Source organism: Pelodiscus sinensis, chromosome 1, assembly GCF_049634645.1.
Source record: "Pelodiscus sinensis isolate JC-2024 chromosome 1, ASM4963464v1, whole genome shotgun sequence".
Taxonomy (NCBI): Eukaryota; Metazoa; Chordata; order Testudines; family Trionychidae; genus Pelodiscus; species Pelodiscus sinensis.
Window position 1 is genome coordinate 237,788,694 of NC_134711.1, and position 13,854 is coordinate 237,802,547.

The 13,854-nt window shown below is 43.4% G+C and overlaps 1 protein-coding gene across 12 annotated transcripts in view; it reads right to left on the reverse strand.

The window, feature by feature from the left end:
- The window catches only part of MCF2L (MCF.2 cell line derived transforming sequence like), a 248,239-nt gene that overhangs the window by 164,333 nt on the left and 70,052 nt on the right, over window positions 1–13,854 (reverse strand). Inside the window, exon 1 of one of the 12 annotated variants that reach the window (XM_075917480.1) lies at window positions 3,512–3,568. The exons of the other annotated variants lie outside the window; for them this stretch is intronic. The gene's annotated coding sequence lies outside the window, so the exon portion shown is untranslated. Of the gene's footprint in view, window positions 1–3,511; window positions 3,569–13,854 lie in introns of those variants that run through there. 12 annotated transcript variants of the gene reach the window in all.

A 13,854-nucleotide genomic window follows, 5' to 3' on the forward strand; every position in this document is an offset into this window, starting at 1 on the left:
CATTAAAGGGAGCCTGCCAAGGAGTTATTTTGAGGTTTCCCTATAGCATGGACATGCTATTTCAAAATAGTTATTTCGGGAGTAGTTATTTTGAAATGATTTCCCAGTGTGGACATGCCTTTAGGATTTATTAGGGCATAAGGCAGTGATTTTAACCATGAAAACTTATGCTCCAATAGATCTGTTAGTCTCTAAGGCTACGTCCACACATCAGGGCAAAACTCAAATTAAGCTATGCAACTTGAGTTACTCAATTACTGAAGTCGTAGCTGAAGTCGAAATGGCTTCATTCGGCTTTTAGCACTGTCTACACAACAGGAAGTTGAAAGAAGAACACTCTTTCTTTGAGGGCAGGAAGTAATGTGTGTGTATGTGTGTGAGAGAGAGAGAGCGAGCTTTGTATCTTTTTTAGTTTATACCTTTAGCGGCAGCTCTATCTTCTTTGGTTTAACCTTGGAGTGATAATTTCTCAACTTTAATGTTACCCCAAAATATTCTCACTGGAGACCACCCAGGGTTACACTAGTATGGATTTATTGCTTGAAGAAACCACAGGCATATGGGTTGCAGAAGGAGCCAAGGCATGTAGATCCTGGAGGGTCGGTCTACTCATCATGGCTGGGGAAGCTGGTCAGGAGGAGAGACACTGGCTGTAGAGAGGAGTTTCTCAGGACCAGGGGAAGAAAGAGAGAATCTCACATGTGTTCCCTCTCTTTAAATAGTGTTTGAATGCTCCTGTGACTCATTCACCTCACCATCAGGGAGCATGCCCAGACTTCCCTTTATCCAGCAAAAGCAGCAGTCTATGATGACTCATCACCATATGCTCCAGTCTTAGCAACTCCAAAAAAAACCACACTCACACTCTGGCTGTATCTAGACTACATTCCTTTTTTGGTAAAGGGATATAAATTAGGCAAATGAAGCTGGGATTTAAATATCCCATGCTTCATTTCCTTAATGGCAGCTATCGCTTTTTTCACAACAGGGCATTTTTGGAAAAAAACAAAAACAAACAAACAAAAAAAATACCTGGCAGTTTAGATGAAAATCTCTCGAAAATAAAACCCTTTTTCAAAAGATCCTGTAAATCTCATTTTTTGAGGAGTACAGGATCTTTTGAAAAAGGGTTTTATTTTTGAAAGATTCCCATCTAAACTGCCGGGGTTTTTTCAAAAAAGCCCCATTTCGGAAAAAAGAGGCAGCAGCCATTATGCAAATGACGTGTGGGATATTTAAATCCCGGCTTCATTTGCAGTATCAACATGCCTAATTTATATCTCTTTACCGAAAAAGGGATGTAGTCTAGACGTATCTCCCCTCCCCCTTCATTCACTCAGGGGAGAATACAAGTTAGAGCAAGTTATAAGCAAGGTGGTTGAGAGTTACAAGATTACGAAGTTTTACAAAGATCACAATGAGTTGCAAGGTTTGACAAAGTTTAAAACCTTAGACCTTACAGTTTAGTGTAGTTTCTGAAAATGCATGTGTATAAATCAAGTAAGTTCAGGTGGAGGCTTTTTATGCAACAACTGATACACTATATGCAAATATTCACTTTCCAGGTTGATTGTTAATTTGCTATAATAAATACTTAGGCCTTTACAAAATTGCTGTGTTAGGTTGATCACACACAGACTCATCCCACACATCAACACAAAACTGGGTGAAGGAAAATCAGGTACAGCATGCACAAAACAATTGTTTTGGACATTTTCATTGTACTAGATGTTCAATGCCTATGCCACAGAGAAAAAGTGGGATTCATATTTTGTGACAGATATAAAAAATCATCTTTTTGCAGCGCTCCACATTTTCTTGAGTAAATGACTTACAAGGGGCAATAAGATGGTGCTGGTCACATGCAGTTACAGAGCAGGCTAGCTCAGTAAAAGCAAGTGCACCTCAGAGTTTAGTACTTGGTTTCTGAATAGAGGTCCTTGCACGATCAGACAGCACTTGCTGCTGACAGCATAGACCAGCCAAATGGACATTCCCCATAGCTGGTCGTCAGGTTTTGTGTTAGCTGGTGCGTGCTAGCTGCGCACTCTCCTGACCTGTTGGATGCTTCTGTGGAACAGTGTTTCTTAAACTTTTTGGGACCATGGAACATCAAAAAATTGTTTTCCCCATGCAGAACACCTATGAAAATTTTCTTTAAAAAAAAATTGTCAGACAAAAAAAGACAAAAACAAAGAAACAACAAAAACAAAGAAGAGGTCACAGCACACCCGTGAGTTGTTCACGGAACACCAGTGTTATGTGGAACACAGTTTAAGAAACACTGCTGTAGAACACTGACAAACTGTGTGCGTCAATGTTCCCCTATAGTGTGACACACAATGGAGTGCTACCAGCTGATTAAGTTACTCTTAGTTCAAATAGTGCTGGAGCCTTCTGTGGTGCTGAAGGCTCTCGGTTCAAACTCTTCTGATGACATGTGCGTGGAAATCACTACATTTAAGCAGGAGCAATATTTCTCTATACTCTCTACACCTACTTCCTATGTACACTATGCCACAAAGGATGAATAGTACCCTTTCTTGATGAAGTTGAAAGATTCAGGACACAAACTCCAAGAGAACCAAAGATCCACAATCCCACTAAAATCAGGGCCTAAGTCACAATCACATTGCTTCAAGTAGCTTTTAATTTTCTTTCATGTGCTTAAATTTGTTCTTAGCAAAGAAATTAATCACAACAATGGCTACTGCAATACACAATCAGAAGGAAACAGATGGTGTGATGCAGGATTTCCCAAACATCAGCCATACTCACATCACCAGAAAAAATAAATCAGAGTATTTTCCTTGCTGTTGGGTTACTATAACAAAAACAGTAGACACAGGATTTCTTCTGTGCTTTGCACTGCATCAACAGGCTAATTAGCAGTTTCAACAGATACCAATTAATGTTCAAAGAATATTGCTAACACTAACTAGATTGCACCTGATCCCCTCTCTCATATTTGTAAACAGTAATATGCACAGGGGAACACCACTGACACTATATTTAATGGCTATGCCTAGAGTGGTAGAATCAGAAAGATCATGAAATGGGGCAGGTTTATGTCTTCACTTATGTATTCAAATAATTTCTATTTTCAGCTGCACACAAAACTGTTACTTCTCCATAACTTTGCATTTTGTAAGTTGACCTTGAATCTTCTTTTGAGAATTTTGTAACTATTCACACATTTCCCCTGTTCCCTGAAATAAAATTGTTTTCTTCTTTGGGCTCATGATGTGTTTCAAATAGCATATTAATTTAGTCTTTCATCTTTTTACATGTGCACACGTCTTATCTTTGCTGAACATCTTGAAATCCCTGATGTCCTTTTCCCCAACACTGATGAGTTAATTTCTTATAACCTTGTTTTAACCACAAATCTATAAGAGTTCACACACAGCACCAAATGTCTCTCCACCACAAGTACAAGAGGTTCTGGGAAGCAGCACCAGTGAAGTTATGGTGCAGAAGAGGATGCAGGATATGCACGAGCTATACATACCTTGTATGCTCTCCAGCTCCCAGCACACAAGTGAGGGGGTGGGCTGAAGGATCCACTGCTCTATGGATAAGTCCATCTTTTTTCCACTCCTCTTGCCAGGAGGAACGTTGGAGTTGCAGTTGCTTCTGTACACACACAGAACAGCAAGCACAGTTTTGCAATCACTCTGGGGGTAAAACCAAAGATGACTGCAGAGATATGTGTGTGTAAGCAGAAGGACTGTGCACTGGATAAAGACATTTGTACCTAATACAACAAAAACGTTAAAGATGCCATCTGTCCCTCAGCAGTGGCACATTCAAAATGAGATCAGGAATCCAATGAAGGAGAAAGCACAACACAAGGCCAGTGTTTTTTTTAAATAAACAAGCTCAAGCTGTTAATTATCTCACAGCACACAAGTGATCTTTGATCTTGCTGAAAAACAACATACCAACAAAAAAAAAATCTCAAGTGGAATTACATTGTCCTACATGTTGGTTCCATTATGTATGAAATTCTGCATAAAGTGATGCCTAATTGTATTTTTACTTGTTTCAGGTATCTGAAGAGAGGTTGCCAACTATGAAACCTGAACATTATCTTGTAATAAATAAATCTGATCGTTCTAAGGATGATGAGACTGTATATTTTGTGTTTGCTTTTTTAAATAAACTCACAAGATGAGAAACCTGGAAATATTTACATTTATTGAAATACTTAAAGGTAAAGGCTGTCAAGCCTAACATTTTTCTTTTTTTGGAAGTTGTCCCACATTATAGATCTGAACTTCCCAGTTCTAGCATTGTATTTGATTAAAAAAAAGTTGGCCCAGTGTGCTAATACTATGATAGGAGAGGACACATGGGTAGCAGCCTGTACTGATCACAAAGATAATGAAATGGGCTGAGGGCGATTATCTTATAGGTAAAGCTTTAACTACTTTCTCTGCCCCTCACCATTCCCACCCCAAACAGCACTATGCAGAAAAAGATGGTACAGAAAGCAAATTTTGACACAAACAGCAGGGCAGAAGGGCATTAGAGTGTTCTGAAGTAAATAGATTCCAGTTATAAGCATTTAATACATATGCACAGTGCCTCTTCCACAAGTTTTGTTGTTAAATTCATAAGACCTGGTAAGATACAACTTCTCTCTTCATACTGTTCTGTCATAACTGAGATCAGTGAGGGAACACAATCTGGCACATCCTTCACTTAAGAGGAGGCAAAATATGCTTCATGAGGGCACCTTTGCAAGTCCTTTGCCAATTACAGGCAGTCCCCGGGTTACGTACAAGATAGGGACTGTAGGTTTGTTCTTAAGTTGAATCTGTATGTAAGTCGGAACTGGCGTCCAGATTCAGCCGCTGCTGAAACTGATCAGTTTCAACAACGGCTGAATCTGGACACCAGTTCCGACTTACATACAGATTCAACTTAAGAACCCCAGGCGTCCCCAAGTCAGCTGCTGCTGAAACTGATCAGCAGCTGATTCCAGGAAGCCCGGGGCAGAGCAACTCTGCCTCGGGCTTCCTGTAGTCAGCCGCTGGTCAGTTTCAGCAGCGGCTGACGTGGGGACGCCTGGGGCAGAGCAGCTCGGGTGATGCCGGGTTGGTCCAGTAGCGCGAAGGAGCGGTGCTGCGGGACCAACCGGCAGCACCCCACCTGCTTTACCACAGGCCCCGGGCTTTGCTCCACATCTCCCTGGTCTGCTGGGGGGGGCACTAGCTGCGTCCCCCCCCCCCCCCCAGCAGACCAGGGAGACGCGGAGGAAAGCAGCGGAGGACCAGATCAGCTGGAAGCGCCGTGGGTCCGGCCCCGGGTCCTCTGCCGCTTTGCTCAGTGTCTCCCTGGTCTGCTGGCTCCTCCAGCAGACCAGGGAGACGGGGAGCAGCTTTTCTCGCCGGGGGGGGGGGGGGGGGTCCCGCCGCTCCAGTCCTCCGGGGCGAGAAAATCCCTGTTCGTAACTGCGGATCCGCGTAACTCGGGGACTGCCTGTATTCCAAAAGGGACCAAACTTGTTGAGTTTCAATGACAATGCAAAGCCCATCCTTATATAAGAGGGTTTCAGGGAAGGGATATTGCTCGAGGGTAATAATTATGAAGGGATGGAATTTGTTTGCTGTAAGGGTTGGTTAGTTATAGTATAGATCGCTGTTGGAGCTGTACTTTTAAATAGTTAGCAGGGACTAGAGTCTGGGATAGGTTTGTATAAATCTACACAAATAAAGTGTGCAATGGAGGATGACTGCTTTGTGGCTACGTACGAAACGGAGTTAGTTTCTTTGTCTCAGTCAGCGCCACTCAGGCCAGGACTCACAACTAATGGCTGGGAGTATTAAAAGGGATACTTCTGCAGCTCCAACTGCTTTTCTCAGGAAAAAAAAAAACCATTCATTTTGGCTAGTGGTAGGACAGTATACACTGACCTAGGAGCCAAGGGAGTCTGAGTTTCACCATCTGTCCTAATTCTTTTCTGTATTTAGTAATCCTCTGTTTTTCTTGTTTTATCTGGCATGTAGTTAGGTACAACAGTTTTAAAGTATATGTTCAGGAAGTCACCACATTTTTGTAGTATTACATTGACTACAAATGTATATTAGCTTAATTTTATCTTCACAGTAGTATTATTTCTCTCATCTTATAAAGATGGTATGTCATAAATGTCTTTGAGAGAGCTTTAAGAAAGGCTAAGAAAATCCCTGAACTGTTAGAAGGCAAAAGGATTTGTCTTAGATCATCATTATAGTACAGCATTGTGTTTTCCATAGTACAACAACTACAAGGAATGCAAGACCGACAAATCACATGAGGGGCTATGTAAAACTTTGAAGAAAGAATGAGATTTTCATAATATAATGAACACAGGTAATTCATGTAGAACTGTTCATTTTAAAATCAATAACCATCCAAGTGGGCCTCTAACTGAATTTTTACGCAAATTAACATGTAATTAAACAAAAATGTGTGAAAAACTGGGATGGAAGGAGTTGTCAGTGTGAGGTCTGCTTTTTTCTTAGTTAGAGAAGAACGAATTCTAAACTGCCTGATCAGATTTTTTTTCCAGCCTGTTTACCAGTTAGTTAATGATCACAGTCACTTCTTATAAACCACAAGTAATGACAGGTATTCAAGATCAAAAGAGTGACAGACTAAGCTTTTGGAATTGTAACAGCAGAAAAATGAAAAAAACTCTAACAGTTGGTAATCAATAGCCATCTTTCTTGCGCTCAAAACCTGGCACAAATGTGATATGATAATGCAGTTACCATGGTTACAATTCGTAGGAAGTGAACCGCTCATTCTATCCTTAGTGGAATATTTCTCAGCATGTGCTATGTTTTGTTGTTGTTTTAATTCAGTAAGCAAACATGACACTGAAGCTCATTGAAATGGGTGACATGCTTTTGGATACATAAAGAGACCTACTGATTTCCCTTAGTTGTGTGTTTGTATATGTGTGTGTATATTATATTTTTTCTTGTACCCAATGGCAACTTTTTTTGCTTTTGGATTTTTGACTCTCTAAAGAGAAATTTCTTCTGAGATTTACTGAAGCAAGTTTAAGCGATGTCTAATTACAACTATGCTAGGGTATTTCCAGAACACAGATGCACAGTGCACTTGGATTTGCTGTACAGGCAGTCCCCGAGTTACGCGGATCCGACTTATGTCGGATCCGTACTTACGAACGGGGCTTTTCTCGCCCTGGAGGACGTGGGTGGCGGGACCACCCAGACGCGCCGAGGTCCCGCCACCCGCGTCCTCCGGGGCGAGAAAAGCTGCTCCGTGTCTCCCTAGTCTGCTGGGGGAGGGGGCCTCCAGCAGACCAGGGAGATGCGGAGCAAAGCCACGGAGGACGCGGGCGGCAGGACCGCCCAGACGCGCTGCTGTCCTGCCGCCCGGGTCTTCCGCAGCTTTGTTCCGCATCTCCCTGGTCTGCTGGGGGCCCCTTCCCCCCAGGAGACCAGGGAGACGCGGAGCAAAGACCTGGGTGGCGGGACCGCAGCACGTCTGGGTGCTCCCACCGCCCGGGTCCTCCACGGCTTTGCTCCGCATCTCCCTGGTCTGCTAGGGGGCCCCCCCCAGCAGACCAGGGAGACGCGGAGCAAAGCCGCGGAGAACCCGGGCGGCGGCACCGCGGCGCGTCTCAGTCCCGCCGCCCATGTCTCCATGGTCTTCTGGGGGAGGGGGCACAGCTAGTGCGCCCCCCCTCCCCCCCCCAGCAGACCAGGCTTTTCTCGCGGACGCCTGTGGTAGAGCAGCTGGGGCGCTGCCGGTTGGTCCCACAGCGCCGCTCCTCGGCTCTACTGGACCAACCCGACAGCACCCCAGTTGCTCTGCCCCAGGAGTCCTGATTCAGCTGCTGTTGAAACTGATCAGCGGCTGATTCCAGGAAGCCCGGGGCAGAGAAACTCTGCCTCGGGCTTCCTGTAGTCAGCCACTGGTCAGTTTCAGCAGCGTTTGAATCTGGACGCCAGTTCCAACTTAAGTACAAACCTACAGTCCCTATCTTGTACATAACCCGGGGACTGCCTGTACTATAGCTCTTACACAACAGCCAGCCAAAGGAAGTTGAAAGACACCAATGAACTACACACAATGAATATACACACACACAGGAGATGGCTTTCTTTGACATGACCTCATTACACATGAATACTGGAATGCAAGAAGTCTTGCAGACGAGATGGGGACAATAAAGAAAGGGTACAAAAATGAATCCTTACCCCAAAAAAATATAATGTATCCTACGTCTAAAGAAAACACTTTACTATAAAGCCCATTATGTGAGTCATGCCTACAAACAAATGGCATGGGAATTGGAACCCCCATGCCCAAGAGTTCTATAAACTAAAAGGATCCATCCCAATGAACATATTTGCCCCTCCCCCCCCATAACAGCCCGGATAAGGTAGTTCCACTTCTGTAGAGTCCAGACTGATTTTCCCAATGTTTTAAGTGGTGTGTCCCTTTTGCAAGTCCATCAGCCATCCCTGCTGTTCTGTAATCATCATTAGAAGCAGGAATGGCCAACAGTGCTCCTCTTCCTTGTGCAATCAGAAAGCCCAAATCAGATGTGGCCATATCAGCTGTGTCTGCTCCCATTTGTAACAACTGGGATCCTACGTTTGCTATCAGCATTACTGCAATAAATGCCTCAGCTCTATACCCATCAATAGTACAGGAGAGCACAAAACTATTGTCCTGCCTCCATTAGAAACTCTGATCAGATTTTCTGATACAGTAAAACTCCATTAGCCCGGCATCCAATGCTCTGGGACTCCTGATGGTCCGGCACGATCAGGAACCCGGAAGTGCTGGGGCAGCCGGACAGGCTTCCCCCATTCAGCTGCTGCTGAAACTGACCAGCAGCAGAATCCGGGAAGCCGGGAGCAGAGCAGCTGGGGTGCTGCCGGGTTGGTCTCATAGCGCTGCCCCTTGGGGCTGTGGGACCAACCCGGCAGCACCCCAGCTGCTCTTGGGGATACCTGGGGCAGAGCAGCTAGAGTGCTGCCGGGTTGGTCCCGCAGCGCCAAAGGACGGCGCTGCGGGACCAACCCGGCAGGACCCCAGCTGCTCTGCCCCAGGGGTCCCCGATTCAGCCGCTGCTGAAACAGATCAGCGGCTGATTCCAGGAAGCCCGGGGCAGAGCAGCTGGGGTGCTGTGGGGTTGGTGCCGTAGCGCCACCCCTTGGCACTGCAGGACCAACCCAGCAGCACCCCAGCTGCTCTATTGCAGTCATCCCCGATTCAGCTGCTGCTGAAACTGACCAGCAGCGGCTGAATCAGGGACGCCTGGGGCAAAGCCAGACTATCGTAAGGGGGGACTATGAGGGGTCCGGGGTGGCATCCCCTCCCACCCCACTCCAGACCCCTAATAGCCCCCCCTTCTGATAGTCCGGCATATCTGATAATCCAGCACCCCCTGGGTCCTACAGGTGCCGGATTATCGGAAGTTTACTGTACATCCTGAGAGATGGATCCAAGCAGAGAAGGGTTATAGAACAGCTGCAGATGCTGCAATTCCCACAACAGATACCCAATAATTGTAAGAGAGTGTGCACATGCACACATGCTGTATGAACTTACAGTATAGAGAAACCACATCAAACAAAAACCATGCTGGGAAAGATTTTGTGGCTAATACACAATCCGAGAATAATCAGAGAATGCATATTTAATGACAGTGGAGCTGCAAAATTCAGATCTAAACAAAAGCTTTTCCAAAATTGGGGTACTGGATGAACCTCCCAGGTCCACCACACTTGGGACACAACAGGTTATGAACCAGCAAATCTGATGGACTAGCGGAGATCAATGCCAGTCTCTGCCGCCTACTGCGAGGCTCCACTTCGGTGGCAACAGAGGGGCAGCATTGATGGGGGATGTTCCGGAGAATCACAGAATACTAGAACTGAAAATCATCTCAAGAGGTCATCAAGTCCTCCCGGTAGGATCAAGCACCATCTAGATCATCCCTGATAGATGTCTATCCAACCTGCTCTTAAATATCTCCAGTGATGGGGGTTCCACAACCTCCCTAGGCAACTTATTCCAGTGTTCAACCACCCTGATGGTTAGGAAATCTTTCCTAATGTCCAACCTAAACCTCCCTTGCTGCAATTTAAGCCCATTGCTTCTTGTCCTATTTTTCTCTCCTCCTTGCAACACCCTTTTAGATGCTTGAAAACTGCTATAATGTCCCCTCTCAGACTTCTCTTTTCTAAACTAAACAAATTCAATTCTTTGAGTCTTATGTCATAGCTCATGTTTTCTAGACGTTGAATCATTTTTTGTTGCTCTTCTCTGGACCTTGTCCAATTTCTCCACATCTTTCTTCAAATGTGGGACCCAGAACTGGACACAATATTCCAGCTCAGCGCAGAGTAGAGCAGAAGAATGATTACTTATGTCTTGCTCACAACAGTTCTGTTAATGCATCCCAGAATCATGTTTGCTTTTTTTGCAACAGTGTCATACTGTTGACTCACATTTAGCTTGTGGTCAACTATGACCCCTCAATCCCTTTCAGCAGTACTCCTTCCTAGACAATCACTTCCCATTCTGTATGTGCGAAACCGATTGTTCGTTCCTAAGTGGAGTACTTTGCACTCGTCCTTATTAAACTTCATCCTTTTTACCTCAGACCATTTCTCCACTTTGTCCTGGTCATTTTGAATTATGACCCTACCTCTGGCTCCTGTCATCTACACCAGGGGTCTCCAAACTACGGCCCGCGGCCCGCGAGGCCCTCTCATCCGGCCCGTGGAGACCTTTTTGTCTACAAAACTTTTGCATCAAGGTACCTTTCAATCTTTGGAACGACATACCTGTGTGAACAAACATTTTCAAGAATGAAATACGTGAAGAAAAATTTGAGAACAAACTTGTCCGATGATAATCTCAGGTCACTGTTGATGTTAGGGACAACAAATCTAAAGCCAGAAATGTCTGCTATTTTGGCATCCAGGAAACAATTTCACCATTCACACTAATACAGGTGTTCATGTGTAGTGTATCAATGTGTTATTAAATAATAACTGAATAAAATAATATTAAATAAATAATTAAAAACAACATCCATGTTTTGATTGTTTTTTATTTGGACCTCAAGTGTGTAGTCGGCCCCCGAACTGCTGTTTGATAGTTAATGCGGCCCTCGGGCTGAAAAGTTTGGAGACCCCTGATCTACACGATTAATGAATTACATGCTTCTTAACATCCCTAATGGTTCTATCAGCCAGTGAAAGTGTACCTTTCTTTAGTAAATAAAGTAAAAATAGAAAACATTGAAATTGATTATTTCAATTGAGGCCTTCTACCTGGTGATTTCAATCCCTGGAATTCAAAGAACCAACTCTGCCACTTTCTGCTGACTCTAGAACAGTATACACTCTATGAAAAATCATTGTGATTCTCCAATAAGGAGGTTTGCAGCCAGTGGATTTGTATAATGGACAACCCACTGGTCACACCCACTTTCCCATTCAACTGCCCTAGAAGAAGTTGCCATTACACCCCAAAATTATAGAAGATGTGGAGTCCAGGTGTGCAGTCTGCCTCACATATGCAGCAGTTCCACTAAGGTCCAGCTGAATTCAGGACATCCAGAGAGAAGGATGAGAGGAAGGGCCCTTAGCTATTTGGATGTTTAATTTTCTCCCTGAATAATTTAATAAAATTATATCTGTTTACTTTAAATTCTCTATTTCTCATTCCATTCACATCAATCTACATACTTTAGATAAAAGTAACATATACACTGTTGAAACAACAAAATATTTACCATCTAGACACTAAACAGAGAAATTTCTAAGTATGGCAGCCAACCTCCTTCAAAAAAAACAAACATTTGTATTAGCTCATTATACACTAGCAAGAATGGGAACATGCATTTAAGATGGTACATATATTAAATAGCCAGCTGCAACACTACTAGTCTATAAAATATACTTCTGATTCAAAGTAAAGGGATTCTACAACTCTTTAGGAAGAATTTTCTATTGTAGTCAAATAAGATTATATTAATTATCTCATTAGAACATAATTGAGTGCGTCACTGGTGCTCAGTATTATCAAATACAAGCAGTTGATTAGGTTATCAAAGACAAATGGAGTAAATTCTAAGTTCATTTGTAATGGATGGATAAAGCTATACAATATTTAAGAGACCCAAATTCCCCCCTTTTTGCTCTCAAATTTAACAACTCCTTTCAGCTCATTTAAACATCCAATTGTGTCTTCTGCTCTCAGTTTTCTGGAAAAAAGATTTAGAAAATAATAGGCAATTGTTGAACTTCTATACAAAGTCAAAGAATCTCTGTAAATGATGTAGAGAAATGCTAGGAACAGACTTCCTTCCTCAATAAGCAGACCCTTACAAATACCTTTAACAATGCTTTATTAAGTTAGGTTTTTTTTTTTTTAAATCATGAAGTTCAACAAGCTTTTTCTCATGTACAATTAAGCTAAAAATAAAGTTAAGAATCAGGAACAGAATTAAAACAGTTTTCAAAATAAGAGTTCTTAACACAAAATAATTCAGGGGTAGAACAAGATATCCCTTCATAACGTGAACTTTACTTAAAAAATAGCTTTTAAAAAAGTTTACTCCTAAGTGTCTGTTCATCTTTCAGAATATATACTGTTGCAGTCTCCACACAAAGACTCTTCTGTAAAGAATCCTCTGGCTATCCAGGACCCTTAACCTCCCCTTCCATTAAAGGATCATCTGAACAAGTTCCCCTTTCTATTCTCAAGTGAGCCCCTATGTAGTAGAGTGCATCGGAGTAGCATTTATTCTTAGAAACTCAATGACAAAAATCTGTTAAACCTGTAAAGATACAAAACCCCTTTAATTCATGCCTTGATGTTAAACGTCCTCATGTCTGATGTCCATGATGCTAGCTCTTAGCTATTCCCTGGCCCTCATAAACAATTGAGGCTTTTCATAAATGCTAAGGACAGAAGGAGCTATTATGATCTTCTAGTCTGACCTCCTGCATAAACACAGGTCATAGAATTTTAGCCAGCAATTCCTATATTAAACCCATAACTTCTGGTTCAACTGAAGTGTATATTTTAGTATAATGTTGACAGTATTATCTGTGCCATCTTACTTTTATTTAAAAAAAAAATTAAGGGCACAAATCAGTATAAATATCTAGAGTTTCTATCTGACAAACACTAACATTGACACTGTTAGAAATGGCATGAAACTGGCTTTCAATTATTAATATTTTAATAAAGATAACAGCACCGCTGTACTACTGCCCAACTAAGAATTAACATATAAAAGATGTGAATTACTGTGGCATGTATTGAACTTGCCGCGGGATTCAGCAATTCAAAGGGATTTGGGGTTCGCAGATGCTGCCACTGCTACTGCAGCGGCCGGAGCCCCAGGTCCTTCATAATCACCTCTGGAGTGCCACGCTGCACACTCCAGGGCTAGGGGAGGGAGGTGCTGTGCTCTGGGAATGGTGACGGGTGCCTAGGGACTGGCATGTTGTACTCCAGGTGGCGCTCAGGACTGTGGCCTGATCTAGTCCCTTCCAACTCAGTCCTTACCCCTTCCAGGAACATGAAGCCACCCCCTCCTCACCCACCCACACTTTGCCCAGGGGCCTGGCCCATGGAGACTGTGGGTGCCCCTGTGGACCTTTGATCTGATCCAGTATGGCTGTTCTTATGTTCCGTTCACTGTAGTAGGAGACAGGGGCTGCCCCATGAGAACTGGTGGGACCAGGAATATCCATAAGTCCCAGGCTGCAATGTTCCTTCTAATCTTTCCCATGTGTGGATTTTTTCAGTCAATGTGCGGAATATTTTTTATGTGCATAGGCATATGTGAATTTG